At 51.6% G+C, this 15,578-nt stretch overlaps 1 protein-coding gene across 1 annotated transcript in view; it reads right to left on the minus strand.

Annotated features, from left to right (window-relative positions):
• Positions 1 to 15,578, minus strand: part of LOC147701822 (uncharacterized) — a 73,074-nt gene that overhangs the window by 26,047 nt on the left and 31,449 nt on the right. The gene's annotated exons all lie outside the window — the stretch shown is intronic.

The following is a 15,578-nucleotide window of genomic DNA, read 5'->3' on the forward strand; positions in this document are numbered from 1 at the left end:
CCAATTCTTACACTGGGAAGGAAACAAGCTACCGGGGACCGGTTTCTGGCATTTCAGCCTCTTCGGCCCGGCTTGCTTGAATCCTGATGGTGCAATGAGCAAGGGACTCACATCTGAGTATACCCTTCCACGCTTAGGGTGGACAAAAATATTTACAACAAGGGGCAGTGAGATAAATAACGGTGATGGATCAAGCCCTGATCTTTGGACTGGGTAAGAGTGGTCTGCTCAATTCAGACACTCTGTTCATCACCACCCCCTTTTGTAAATCGATTTTGGCCACTATAGGTGTGGTAGGGTATACTCAGACATGAGTCCCTTTCTCACTGCTCCATCAGGATTCAAGCAAGCCGGGCCGAAGAGGCTGAAATGCCAGAAACCGGTCCCCGGTAGCTTGTCTCCTTTCTGGTAAAGAATTGGCTTGGTAGTTTAGTCTGCCCTGTTCCCATGATGCACTGGGCCAGGGACAGACTGATTTGCATATAGCCAGGTTCTGAGCTGGGATGGGGCAGTGAGATAAATAACGGTGATGGATCAAGCCCTGATCTTTGGACTGGGTAAGAGTGGTCTGCTCAATTCAGACACTCTGTTCATCACCACCCCCTTTTGTAAATCGATTTTGGCCACTATAGGTGTGGCAGGGTATACTCAGACATGAGTCCCTTTCTCACTGCTCCATCAGGATTCAAGCAAGCCGGGCCGAAGAGGCTGAAATGCCAGAAACCGGTCCCCGGTAGCTTGTCTCCTTTCTGGTAAAGAATTGGCTTGGTAGTTTAGTCTGCCCTGTTCCCATGATGCACTGGGCCAGGGACAGACTGATTTGCATATAGCCAGGTTCTGAGCTGGGATGGGGCAGTGAGATAAATAACGGTGATGGATCAAGCCCTGATCTTTGGACTGGGTAAGAGTGGTCTGCTCAATTCAGACACTCTGTTCATCACCACCCCCTTTTGTAAATCGATTTTGGCCACTATAGGTGTGGCAGGGTATACTCAGACATGAGTCCCTTTCTCACTGCTCCATCAGGATTCAAGCAAGCCGGGCCGAAGAGGCTGAAATGCCAGAAACCGGTCCCCGGTAGCTTGTCTCCTTTCTGGTAAAGAATTGGCTTGGTAGTTTAGTCTGCCCTGTTCCCATGATGCACTGGGCCAGGGACAGACTGATTTGCATATAGCCAGGTTCTGAGCTGGGATGGGGCAGTGAGATAAATAACGGTGATGGATCAAGCCCTGATCTTTGGACTGGGTAAGAGTGGTCTGCTCAATTCAGACACTCTGTTCATCACCACCCCCTTTTGTAAATCGATTTTGGCCACTATAGGTGTGGCTGGGTATACTCAGACATGAGTCCCTTTCTCACTGCTCCATCAGGATTCAAGCAAGCCGGGCCGAAGAGGCTGAAATGCCAGAAACCGGTCCCCGGTAGCTTGTCTCCTTTCTGGTAAAGAATTGGCTTGGTAGTTTAGTCTGCCCTGTTCCCATGATGCACTGGGCCAGGGACAGACTGATTTGCATATAGCCAGGTTCTGAGCTGGGATGGGGCAGTGAGATAAATAACGGTGATGGATCAAGCCCTGATCTTTGGACTGGGTAAGAGTGGTCTGCTCAATTCAGACACTCTGTTCATCACCACCCCCTTTTGTAAATCGATTTTGGCCACTATAGGTGTGGTAGGGTATACTCAGACATGAGTCCCTTTCTCACTGCTCCATCAGGATTCAAGCAAGCCGGGCCGAAGAGGCTGAAATGCCAGAAACCGGTCCCCGGTAGCTTGTCTCCTTTCTGGTAAAGAATTGGCTTGGTAGTTTAGTCTGCCCTGTTCCCATGATGCACTGGGCCAGGGACAGACTGATTTGCATATAGCCAGGTTCTGAGCTGGGATGGGGCAGTGAGATAAATAACGGTGATGGATCAAGCCCTGATCTTTGGACTGGGTAAGAGTGGTCTGCTCAATTCAGACACTCTGTTCATCACCACCCCCTTTTGTAAATCGACAATAGGATATGGCAGACGATATCCATCTGGTGATAGTCTGTTTAGTTACGGGTTGTCCTTTGCATACTGGGCCATATGCAATAAACAATTGATCAGACTTTCTAAAGGCAGCTGTGCGTTGAATGTAAAATTTAAGGCAGCGTTTCACATCCAGAGTGTGTAAGGAGCGCTCCGCTGCAGATTGAGGTGCAGGGAAGAAAGTCTTAAGAACAATAGGTTCATTGAGATGAAAGTCACTGGGAACCTTAGGAATAAAACTGGGATTTGTTCTCAAGGTAACAGCCTCGTTGGAAAATTGCAAAAACGGTGGCTGTATAGTAAAGGCTTGAATGTCGCTGACGCGTCTAGAAGAGGTCAGAGCAAGCAGCAGAGCCACTTTCCAAGTGAGGAATTTCAGATTGGAAGAATGGATGGGCTCGAATGGAGGCAAAAGCAGCTGAGACAAAACTAGGTTGAGTCGCCATGAAGGTGGGGGCCGACGGATTGGAGGGAACATCCTAAAAAGGCCCTTGAAGAACTGTCTTATGATCCTGGAGGAGTACAAAGATGTTATGCCATCATGGCGGAAACTAGAGATAGCAGCCAGAAAAACCTTACGGGTGGAGTGTGATAGTCCTGATTTTGCTAGCGACAAAAAGAATGGTAAGATTTGTTCTGGCTGAGCATGCATGGGATTTAGTGATCTAGTGGAGCACCAAGCGCAGAAACGTTTCCACTTTAGCTGGTAAGTTTTGACAATAGATTGTGCTCGAGCATTTGCTAGCACTGTCCTACAATCTTTGTCGATATTCATGTGTGCAAATTCATTGTACTCAGGTTCCAGGCATGAAGTTGAAGGTATGCTGGATCCGGATGGCATATTTGACCTTGATGCATTGTGAGAAGATGTGGCAGAGGATGCAACTGTATCGGTTGTGTCAGAGAGAATAGAAGGAGATCTGAGAACCAAGGACGTCTCGGCCATTTGGGTGCGATCAGGATTATCCGACATGGTTGGAATCTCATTCTGTGTAACAGACGAGGAATGAGCGGCAGTGGAGGGAATGCATAGCTGAAGGCGTTCGACCAATCTATTGAAAAGGCATTCCCACTCGACTCCTTGTGTGGATGCCGGCTCGCAAACCTTCGACATTTCCTATTGAGAGCAGTTGCAAAAAGATCCAACTGTGGTCGGCCCCACTGTCGGAAGATGTAATCCAACGTTGGTTGGTTGAGTTCCCATTCGTGGTTGTCCGAGAGGGCTCTGCTGAGCGCGTCCGCCAGCACATTGGCCGCACCTGGGACATGGACAGCTTGAAGATGTATTTGATGTTGGAGAGCCCAGTCCCATATTTCCTGTGCCAGCTGTGATAGCACGAGAGATCTTGTGCCGCCCTGTTTGTTGATGTAGTGCATGCTGGTGGTATTGTCTGTCCTCACCAGCAATGTCTGTCCCTGCACTACTCTTTGAAAGGACTTCAAGGCCAAGAAAATCGCCAGTAGTTCTAAGCGATTTATGTGCCAAGTGCGCTGAGACGCCGTCCACTTGCCTCTCACGGACATTCCGTCGAGATGAGCCCCCCAACCTTCTAGGGAGGCGTCTGTCGTCAATGTCAGTGTTGGTTGTTCGTCCTTGAATGAACGACCTGTTGCTATGTTTGGAGGATGAGCCCACCACTCCAAAGCTCTTTGTATGCGGGGCGTTAGATGGATTTTGTCTTCGAACGACCCTGATACCTGCCTCCACTGGCTGTCGAGTTCTTCTTGAAGGACTCTCATATGCAGTCTGCAGTTGGGAATCAGTTGAATGCACGAGGAAGCCATGCCGAGGAATGATTTGTACATCCGGACAGAAACGTACTGCCTTGACTGCAGGAACTGAACTTTCTGTAACATTCGGCTCTGACGTTCCTGTGAAACGAACACCTGCCCTAGCCGAGAATCGAGCGAGGCTCCTAGAAAATCTCGTTGTTGAGAAGGGCGAAAGTGTGACTTTAGGCAATTGATGGAGAAACCTAACGTTTCGAACAGGGATATGTAGACTTGTGTGTGTTCTTGTGTTAGTTGGAAAGTCCTGGCTTTTATGAGGCAGTCGTCCAGATACGGATAAAACTGGATGCTCTGTAAGCGCAGGTAGGCGGCCACCGGGGCTAGGATCTTGGTAAATACCCTCGGTGCCGACCGAAGGCCGAATGGAAGGACCTTGAATTGATAATGAAATTGGCCGACTGTAAAACGAAGGTATTTCCTGTGCCTGGTGTGAATAGGCACATGGAAATATGCATCTTGAAGGTCTATTGTCGAAAAGAACTCTCCTGGAATGAGGAAATTCAAGATTTGAAGCAGGGTTAGCATCTGAAAAGTCTTTGATGCGATGAACTTGTTTAGGGCCCTCAGATCTAAGATGGGGCGCCACTCCCCATATTTTTTCTTTACTAGAAAGAAACGGTAGAACCCCTTGCCGCGTTGACATTGCGGTACCAATTCTATGGCTCCTTTTCTGATCAGAAGCTGCACCTGGGCCAACAGTTCCTTGAAATGGGGAGAAGGTGGGCCCGAAGGCGGGCGAGCGGGGGGAAATTTCGTAAATTCCAGGGTGTGTCCTTTTGAAACCACGTCCAAGACCCATCGGTCGTTGGTGATCTTCGACCAATTGCAGAAGAATTTCGAGATTCGACCTCCAAGATGCACAATCCTCTCACTGTTTTTTGCTGGTGTTCGCACCACCTCTGTAGTTGGACTTCCGCTGGTAAGGTCTGGAGGTGGATGAACGATTTTGGGACTGATAGGATCCTCTTTGTCTGTTGTCGTAAGTGTATCCTCGATATTGGCCCGTGCCTCGAAAAGTAGAGGTTCCTCCTCCTCTACCTCGTGCCCCACGAAATGGCCTCTTTCTATATTGAAGAGTCGTTAAGGACTTCGCTGTATCCGTGTCCTTTTTTATAAGTTCCAAAGCATCATCAACGTGCTTACCGAACAGAGACTCGCCATCGTAGGGCAAATCTAGCACTCTGGATTGAACTTCCGGACGGAAGGTTGTTGACTTCAGCCAGCCTTGGCGACGCAAAACTGCAGCACTCGCCAGTTGTCGGAAGCCAGTAGAGGCTATATCGACGGCACAGTCGATTATTTCCGTTGAAATCTTTTCTCCCTCGAGAATGATGGCCTGTGCTTCATCCCGGATGAAGTCGGGCATTTGGGGGAGTAGACCAGCGATCTCGGACCACATTTGACGGTCGTATCGACCCAGTATGGCTATGGCGTTGGAAGCTCTTACCGTTGTCGCTGCCATTGTGGTAAATTTCTTACCAATGGAGTCCAATTTACGCCCATCCTGATCCGGCGGGGATGTCAGGGGTATGGCTGGATTTCGAGACCTTTTTTGTGCCGCCTGAGTGATAACTGAATCTGCTTTAGGTTGTGAAACTAAGCAGGCCGGAGAAGTAGGCGGCGCTTTATATTTTTTGTCCAGTCTAGGCAGAACGGCTGGAATGGAGTTTGGACGTTCCATTAACTTTAGACCCTCTTCCCATATGTGGTCAATGATAGGAATGGTATGAGTTTGGCGTTGAGGTAAGTCCTTAAAATCATACAAAAAACATTCCGCTTGTTGTGTTTCCAACGTTAAGTGGAACCTCTTTGCTGCACGAACCATAAGGTTGTGGAAACTCGCGATATCCACTGGTGGCGAAGTTATTGGTGATGTTGGTGGAGTAGAGGGTGTCTGTGCCCTATAATTGTCCCATTCCTGCATTTCCTCATCATCAGTGTCATTATCTCCAGTGTTTTGTGGAGTTTGAGCCTCATTATCTGTATCGGGAGCAGCACCTAAAGGAGACGTAGGTGCAACAGTCGCTTGAGCTCGAAGCCTAGGTGCTGGAGACTGTGGTTGAGGCACTGGAGACGGAGGGTGTGGAGCTGGAGGCTGAGACCGCTGCACTTGAGGTGCTGGGGAAGGCGGCAGCGATGGTGGAAACCTACGATTGTAGTCATCCAGCATATGTTGCAGGTTTTTCACCATAGACATAGGAATCTGTGTAAAGCGTTCGTAATTTGGTTGTTGTGAGCTATCTAATGGAAAAAGGACATTCCCATCTTCGACGGTATTATCCGCATCCTCATCCTCGTCACTGTAGTCCTGACACTTTATGTGTAATTCCGATGGACTGGTTGCTGGTTGGTAAAGTTGATCCACTTCAGAATCATTTCCAGATTCCTCTGCTCCAGATTGAAACAATTTCTCCGGAGGCTGAGATCCACTCCTAATAGGACTTAACTGTATAAGTGGTACAGACTTGAGAGACGAAGTAGAAACCGCCTTGAAGGTGGCGGTAGATTGTAGAGGTTGTTGTGTCGTCAACGAGCCCGTCGACGAGAGTTGTACAGCTTTAACACCCTCTAGTTGTTTTTTCGTTGGCGCCGCTGCATCCGGCGTAGGAATTTTTGACTTGGTAGACGATGATTTTTTGTTCGTCGACGAGGCCGTCGACGAGACCGTCGACGAGGTCGTCGACGAGGCCGTCGACGAAGTTGCAGTCTTTGCCGTCGACGAGGAGGTCGTCGGCGGAGCAGCCGCCGACGGGGGGTTCATCGTCTGCGTCGATGGTATCGTCGACGGGATTGTCGTTGACGAGGATCCGGTCGTCGACGACGATGACTTGGTCTTTGTCGACGGAGGAGCCGTCGACGGTGGGTGCGTCGACGATGGTTTCTTCGTCGACGGTTTGATCGACGAGATCATAATAATGGACGAGATGGGTCTCACCTCTTGGCTGCTCGTCGACGAGATGATCGTCGTCGTGGCAGAACTAGTCGACATGGAAGAAGTAGTCGTCGACGTCGAAATTGCCAAAACGGACTTCGTAGACGCTGAAGACGTCGAAGGACGCGTCGACGAGCCAGTCGACGAGCCAATGCCCGTTTTAGATACGGAGGGCATGGTCTTGGGTCGAGACGCCAGAGAGCCAGGTCCCGTAGGCGCGCCCTGAAGCAAGTCTTGTGAGGAGACATCCTTGAAAGATCCCAACTTTTTACTCTTCTTAAGAAAAGGAGAGGGGACTTCAGTCTCAGACCCACGCTTCTGAGAGGTTTTCGAAAAACCAGATGACATACTCTCAACATCGGAAACAATATTATCAGATGATTTCAACTTCTGTAGCCACAGAAGGAGACGAGCCTCTCTGTCCCTCAATGTTTTAGGAGGAAATTTGCGACAGAGTCTGCAGGTAGAGACAACATGGTCCGGATAAAGACAGTAAATACACTTACTGTGTGGATCCTCATGAAAAAGGCGCAGTTTCCCACAGGATGGACAAGCCTTGAACAGAGTTTTCTTTGAAGAAGACATTTTTGAAGAGAAATAAGAAGAAACTTGAAAGAAACTGAGCAGAGCTCAGGGAGACTCCCTTCACACGACGTGCGGTAGAAAATCTGAGGACTTGGGCTTCTGAGGAGAAGGTTCTAGAGGAGGCTACAGCCTGATTGGCTGGAATGTGGACCAACACATAATGACTCCTATAAGTTACTAAAGTGAATTCTCCCTTGGGCTTTTCAATGGGCCTATTCTGTTCTATGGTACCTTTTTAAGTTTACATTTTTATTGCATTATATGTATGTATATTGTATTTATGATATTTCTCATGTATACATGCATATATTACTGCTATTTTATGTACCGTGGGACTCCCACTTCGACGACGGGGAATATTCAAGCATGTGAATCTATGAAAGACACCCCTAATACTGGAGAACTGGAGTTACAGGACAGAAACTACTCCTTCTGTAGTAGGGGATCTCTGTGTATAGTCATAATCTAGTGAATAGAATGGCAAGCCCATCCCCACACCAAAGCGGCGGTGGAGAAAGAAAATAACGCCACTACTGTGCGAACAAGTTCCGCAGCTTAGCCTGCCCAAACTGAGCATCTGCTCTGGCATCAGTGTCCAGACAGTAATGCTTAGCAGAGGTATGGACCGACTTCCAAGTGGCTGCCTTGCAGATTTCAGCAATCGGCACGTTACGGAGCAAGGCCGTCGTGGCAGCTTTGCCCCTGGTGGAATGAGCCTTAGGCTTACCTCCTAAGGTCTTATTAGCCTTTTGGTAACATAATTGTATGCAGGACACAATCCACCTAGAGATGGACTGCTTAGAGGTAGCAAGACCCGTCCTGACTGATCCATAATTAATAAACAACTGGTCAGACCTACGAATATCTTTGGTTTTATCCAGATAAAATTTCAACACCCTCCTAACATCCAGGGAATGGAGAGACCTTTCCGCTGGAGACGAAGGGTTCTGAAAAAACGTAGGCAAAGTTATGGTGTGGTTGACATGAAAATCAGAAATAACCTTGGGAAGAAATTTAGGGTGAGTACGCATAACAACCTTAGCAGCATGAAAGACAGTATAAGGTTCAGTACAACACAACGCCTGAATTTCACTCACCCTGCGGGCCGATGTAATGGCCACGAGGAACGCCACCTTCCAGGACAGGTGCTGCAACGAAGCCTTATGAATGGGTTCAAAAGGCTCCTTCATCAATCTGGACAGCACCACATTCAATTCCCATGAAGGCGAAGGAAGCCTGACAAGAGGGAATACTTTCTTCAATCCTTCCAGAAAATCTTTGATCACAGGGATCTGGAAAAAGGAAGTCTGTGAAGGGCATTTCCTGTAGGTAGTCAATGCAGCAAGATGAACCTTAATGGAATGAACATTAAGGCCAGACTGCGCCAAATGTAAAAGGTAAGGAAGGATGACATCTTCCTTACAGGTCGTAGGGTCATGGTTCTTAGACTGGCACCAGATACAAAACCTCTTCCACTTGCAAGCATATGAAGTGCGAGTGGAAGGCCTCTTAGACTCCTTCAGTATGTCCATGCAATCCTCAGGCAGATTCAGATGGCCATATTGCACTATCTCAGGAGCCATGCCGCCAAACTCAAAGACGAGAGGTTGGGGTGTAACATCCGTCCCCCGAACTTCGTGAGAAGGTCCGGCCTGCACGGCAGCCGAATGTGAGGAAGGAGAGACCGGTGAAGCAGGTCCGTGAACCACCACTGCCTGGGCCACTCCGGGGCAATGAGTATCATCCGAGCCCTGGACCGGGCCAGCTTGATGAGCACCGCCGGAATCAGTGGAATGGGAGGAAAGGCGTACAGAAAGCTGTTCGTCCAGTTGATCCATAACGCATTCCCCAGCGTCCCCTGCTGGCAGTACCTGGAGGCGAAGTCTCTGCACTTGCCGTTTTCGATGGTGGCGAACAAATCTACGTCTGGAGTTCCCCAGCTTGCGAAGACTTCTCCTAGTACTTCGTCGTTTATGACCCATTCGTGGTTTTCCTGAACCAGCCTGCTCAGTGCGTCTGCCTGAACATTCTGCACACCTGGCAGATGGGTAGCCGTTATCGTCAGTCCTCTGGCTAGGAGCCAGTGCCAGATCGCCTGCGCCTCCAGTGACAGAGTGCGTGATCTCGAGCCCCCCTGCTTGTTGAGGTAGTACATCGTGGTAGTATTGTCCGTCTGTACAAGCAGGGAGGTGGTCTGGACGGAAGAAAGGCCTTCAGTGCCAAGTGAACAGCTCTGAGTTCCAGGAAATTGATGCAATACGTGGCCTCCATCGGTGACCACGTTCCTTGAATCTGTAGGCTCCCGGAATGCGCTCCCCATCCCAGGAGAGAAGCATCCGTCACGACAGTCTGCGAGGGAATGTCCTTGTGGAAGGGAACCCCTCTCAGGAGATTCTCCGCCGAACACCACCACTTCAGAGACTGAAGAGCATGCAGAGACAGTTGTATCTTGTCGTCCCAAGATCCTTTCCTCTGATCCCACTGGTCTTCCAAGCACTCCTGCAGCGGTCTCATGTGCAGTCGTGCGTGTGGCGTCAGGAAGATACAAGAGGCCATCGATCCCAGTAGAGAAGACACCGTCCTCACTGTTGTAGATGGAGTTGTCATAAGAGCCTGAGCCTTCCGAAGGAGAGATAATCGTCACTATTCCGAAGGAGACACGCTTGCTGACAGCGTATTGATGGAGGCTCCCAAGTACTGTATGCATTGGACCGGAGTCGGGACAGACTTGGCCATGTTGATGTGCAACCCCAGCTTGTTCAAGAGAACGCACGTCTTCTGGAAGTGTGCTCGCGCTTCCGAGAAGGAGGATGCCTTGATCAACCAATCGTCCAGGTACGGGTAGACAAACACCTTGTTCTTCCTCAGGTGTGCTGCTACCACTGCCATGCACTTTGAAAATGTTCTCGGCGCAGACTTCAGTCCAAATGGGAGTACTGTGTATTGATAATGATTGGCGCTGACTTGGAACTGCAGGAACTTCCTGTGTTTGTGTGCAATGGGCACATGGAAGTAAGCATCCTGTAGGTCTATAGCACACAGCCAGTCTCCCTGTTGCAACTGAGGATAAATCTGATGCAACGACAGCAGGCAAAACTTTTCCCTGCGAATCCATTTGTTTGCCTGTCGCAAGTCCAGAATGGGCCTGAACTCGTTCTTGTCCTTCTTGCGAACCAGGAAGAACCGGAAGTACAGACCTCTTCCTCTCTGGGACAGAGGCACGTCTTCTATCGCCCTCTTCCTTAACAGGATATCGGCCGCCGCCTGGAACTCGCGCAGCTGAAACTGCGAGCTGACCGGAGGAATCGCCGGAGGCGGGCCCGTGAACCGAAGACTCTATCCATTGCAAACAATATTCAGCACCCACTTGTCCCGAGTAATTTTTCTCCACTCTGCCAGAAAAAATTGAATGCTTCCCCCTACCGGAGTGGGTAACAGATCCGGGGGAAGTAGGTTCCTAGGGCCTAGACCCAGCCTGGCCCTTGGGCGCCGGAGCCGACTGCTGGCCTCTTCTGCGCTTCTGGAACGGCTTACGGAACTGTTGTTGTTGTTATTGCGACTGTCCCGAAGCTTGGCCACGTCCTCTGCCTTGCCCGCCGAACCGCCGTTGGAACGGGCGGTACGACTTCTTCGTGTCTTTAGGCTTCTCCAGGCCCACAGCCGTGAGCGTTTCGGCCTCCGCCTTCATGCGGGCCATCTCATCATTTGCATGCTTCCCGACGAGGGTCTTGCCGGAGAATGGCAGGTTGGCTACCCTCTGCTGTGAGTCCGGTTTCAGGGACGTAAGACGGAGCCAGGCGTGACGTCGTTGGTTAACCCCATGGCAAAACCCATGAGCTGCCAACAGGGAAGAGTCCGCTGCAGCGCTGATAATCTGGTTAGCCACCAGCATCCCTTCGTTCAGCACTTCCTGGAAGTCCTCGCGCTTCTCACGAGGTAAGTGCTCCGCAAACTGCTGGAGGGAGTCCCAGTGGGCGCGGTCGTAGCGTCCCAACAGCCCCGTGGCACTCGCAGCCTTGGTGGCTGATGTTCCACACACTTTCCTCCCTGCCGAGTCCATCCATCTGGACTCCTTATCCGGGGGAACCGTGGATGACGGGGTGGTGGCATGTTGTTTTCGGGCCGCCGTCACAATTAGAGAGTCCGGAGGGGGTTCCGCCCTCAGAAATGCCGGGTCCGAGTCGGGAGCCCGGTACTCAGCAACCTCGATGGAGCCGCCTTCGTCACCGCAGGGGTGAGAAAAAGGGCCATAGCCAGTTCCTCCAGGCCCGGCACCAGAGGCAGGAGTGGACGAGACAGGTGTTTTTGATGCACTGTCTCAAAAATGACTGAAGTCTTAGGAGTAGGCACCGTCAAGGATATGCCCAACTTAGCAGCGCCCCTTAAAAGGACATCTTGGAACGCCACCAGGTCGTCAATCGGGGACACCCTCGTGTCTGGTGACCCCGACAAGGTCGGAGAATAGTCCCTTGTACCAGAGGACCTTGTCTGCGAATGAGAGTCGTGCCTCCTACGGCGGCGTCTAGACCGCGTGGACGATCTGTGTCGTGATCTCTCCCTCCTCCCAGAGCGAGACCTGCCAGCCCGTGGCCGCTCCACCGGTTTCCGTGGTGGGGTCTTCCTTGGCTCCTCTTGGGGCTTAGGTTTCGGCGTCCCCTTAGGAGGTGTAGGCAAAGGAGGCAACGACGTGGACCTCGGCGGAGGAACCACCGACCGAGGGGCGGGCCCATGCGGAGGAACCGGTGGCGGTGGGTCGCCTGACGGAAGCGGAGGGTTGGTGGGAGGGTCCTCTTTAGGTACAGGCGGAGGTGGCGACCTAGGCCGAGATGGCGTGTACACCTCTGAGTACACCGAGCCCGGTGACCCCTTAGGCGAAGGGGGCTGAGATCCAGCCCCTTCAGCAGGTGATCGCTTCCTCTTGCGTCCTCCACTAGAAGCAGTCTGACTTCTGGGACCAGAATCCCTCTTGCGCCGTTTTGGAGGCAGAACGACTCCTAGACGCCGACGTCTGCCTTCTCGACGCTGAGCGTCGCTTTTCCGGCGTCGAATGTCGCTTCCGCGACTCCGGCGTCGAACGCCGCCTCCGCGACGTCGACCTCTTCCTCCGTGACGTCGTACGCCGCCTCCGCGACGTCGAACGTTCCGTCCTCGACGACGAGTGTCAATTCCTCCTTCTTCTTGATGCCCTCGACGTCGAGGAGCCCCTCGACGTCGACCGGTGCTTCGATGGCGATCGGTGGCGTCGCCTCGACGGCGAGCGCCGATGCTTGTCACTTCGTCTCCGACGTCGATAGGAAGACTCCGACGTCGACGGTGGCTTCGACGGCGACCTCTCCAGGCCCTTCGATGTCGAGCCGTCACGCCGTCTCGACCCGGAGCCCCGGGGAGAAGGGGAACACACCGCCGTCATCCCTCTCGACGTCGTCGTCGATGCAATCAACGTCGACGGAGACCGGGACCGTTTGCTGGACTTCCTCAGCAGAGGCAGAGGGAACCTTCCCAGCCTGCCCAGACCCACCTGCAGCCTGCAGACGTCTCTCCTCAAGGCCTGAAAGCCTAATCTTGAGCCTGTCCCTCAGAGTCCGAGCAGTAAACTGCTGGCAGATGACACAGTCTTCAGGGACATGATCTTCAGGGAGGCAGACGATGCAGACGTCGTGTGGATCACTCTTGGCCTTCTTCCTCCCACATGCTGGACACTTATCAAAAAGACCAGGCATTTTAGATCCCTAAAACGCCTGAACCAACACACAAAAGAGAAGGAGAACACCAAGAAAGTAAACTGAAACACTTTTAAAACACAAAAGTGCCAAAATATCCAATAAACCCTTGAAACAAGGGAGAGCTCAATGCCAGGGTCCTGTTAGCAGGAGCCGGAAAAAAGAACTGAAAGTAGAGGGACCTGCTATGCATTCTGGGATACTGGGAGAAAGTTCTAGAAGGCTCTCTTAAAGGCACAGTATCCTATTTAAGCCACATAATGGCAGCCTATGGGGCTTGTCTGTCCATGACTTCCTCTCTATCATTCCAGAGTCTTTTACTGGTGGAGGCAAGTTTCTCTATGGTAGAAACTGGGCTGGCTGTGTTATGTGTGGTGTTATTTGGTGGAATTTCTAGTTGAAGTACTGGACAGTGTAGCCTGTGGATATAGGCTGCATTATTTGTCTTTAAATTCTCTCTTAAGTGTCTTTGCAGTTTCTGCATGATTTGACAACTTAAGAGATTATTATTATTTTTATTTTTTTTAATTTTTGGAAACCTTTATTGTGCAACAAAAGCTTACAGGTACGGGCCCACAACCATGCAGGCCGGCCGCGAAATCAAATAGTAGCACATAAAGCAAGATCAGAACAGCCCAGCAGTCCCAAAGACGAAGAGCAGCAATTATCAGATACATCACATATTGGAAAAAGGGTGGGACCACTGAGTACAGGATAAGTGAGGTTAATTTTAAAGTTATAGATAAGAAGGATCAGACGCAGTCACTTTATCAAGAACACATGGCGGGCAATGATCTCAGCGAGTCAGCAACAAATCAGGCAGCAATTAGGGAATCATCAGAAGAACTTGAGGATAAGAACAAGCAGTACAATACATACTGGTCAGTACCCGCCCCATGAACGTGGAAAATACGACTGACGGTATCGGAGAGAACAACAGTCAAAACAATAAGCATCGCTACACCGAACCATCAAACTGGAAAACAGTAAAGAGCACGAAAAGTGAAGAGAAAAAGGAGAAAAATAAGGCCCATAGAACCAAGACAAAACAAAGACCCACCCCCAAACCCTCCACCCAGCACGCATGCAGAGGCTACGGCCTACCCCCCCCCTAGCAGTGTGCCTGTCGCCCAAAACCGAGTCCCGAAATATAGACTCAGAAAAGAGAAAAAGGAAAGGAAAAAGAAGAAAAGGGAAGGGATAAAAAGAACTAGGAACTAATGGGAGAGGAGACATATGAGCAAAACGATCTGCTCCACCACCCACCGGTACACATTTTAAGCCCTCGAGAAGAGGAAGACACTACAGAGTCAAATACAGAGGCTCGATGAGGAAGCGATCAAACTGGTATAAGCAAAAGTACGCCATTAATCCGTACACGAAGTAGTAGTCCGACGATGCAGAATATCTCAACCCTGTCCCTGTCTGTCCGGGGCCATAGACACAGAGTGCACATTGAACCAGCAGCGGACGGGCCAGGAGAGAAGCACCAGAACTCCAGTCCACAACACACGGCACCAGTCACGATGACCTCGGAGCGGGCCAGCAAAAGAAAGCAGCAGTAACAGCAAGTACCTTGAGCAGCGCCCCGTTGACCAAGAAGGGGAACTCGCTCCGCCAGGACAGACTGCAAGTCTCGGCTCGTCAGGAGAAGGCGAACAATCACCGGGAGTCATGGCAAGGCAGGCCCGGACAGACCCCGGCAGGAGTCCCTCCGTCATTTCCACTCCTCGGAGGCGCTCTCGGCAGAGCAGAGCAGCGGGCATCCAGACCTCCAGGCAACCGACGGCCGCAATCACATCAACCTCCGAGAGGGTCTGCGCAGCCTGGAGTAGCGGTTGGTCCGCACACGTGGGGGGCGGCTCAGCAGGCCCGTCAAGGAAGCCATCGTCTAGCCTAGCGGCATGCAGAACCATGGACTCACGCCACGAACTCAAGGAAGCGAGGATGTCGCCAACTGTAGGATCACCCCTACAGTATTCAGCAAACGTGCCGTGCGACAGGCCAGTGTCCCAGTCGACGACGGGTCTGAGATACAGGGCGCTGGCAGCCATCTTGTCAGCACGGCGGGGCCACTGTACACTCCAGCCCCGATCCGGTTGCCAGCGGGGTCCAGTGAGAGCCAGCCGGGGACAGTCAACCGCACCAGTGATGCAGGGAGGCAGGCCGCCCAAACAATGGAGGTAGTCGGCGCCTCTAACCCATGGGCACCGACCGCCAAGTCCGGGCGGAGGGTTCCAAAATGGCCGGTTGGGAGACAAAGGGGAGACGCGTCTCCCATGCGATCAACCCCCGTCCGTGGGATGCGGCACTCCGCCACCAGGTCACTCCAGGTCCGGGGACCATCCGGTCGGGTCCGGTCAATCACAACCGGTCCAACCGCACAGTGGCCTCTTCGGTCTACCCCTCTCCTCCACCAGGGCCGGCGCAGGAACTTCGTTCGAGCCGGGGAGCCGCAGGCAAGTCCGGGCCCGCCCTTCTCGAGGGCTCCGAAGCGAGCAGGGGCACAGCTCAGGATCCGCAGCACCCAGGAGCGTC

The sequence above is a fragment of the Lissotriton vulgaris genome, chromosome 7 (genome assembly GCF_964263255.1).
Source record: "Lissotriton vulgaris chromosome 7, aLisVul1.2, whole genome shotgun sequence".
Lineage (NCBI taxonomy): Eukaryota > Metazoa > Chordata > Amphibia > Caudata > Salamandridae > Lissotriton > Lissotriton vulgaris.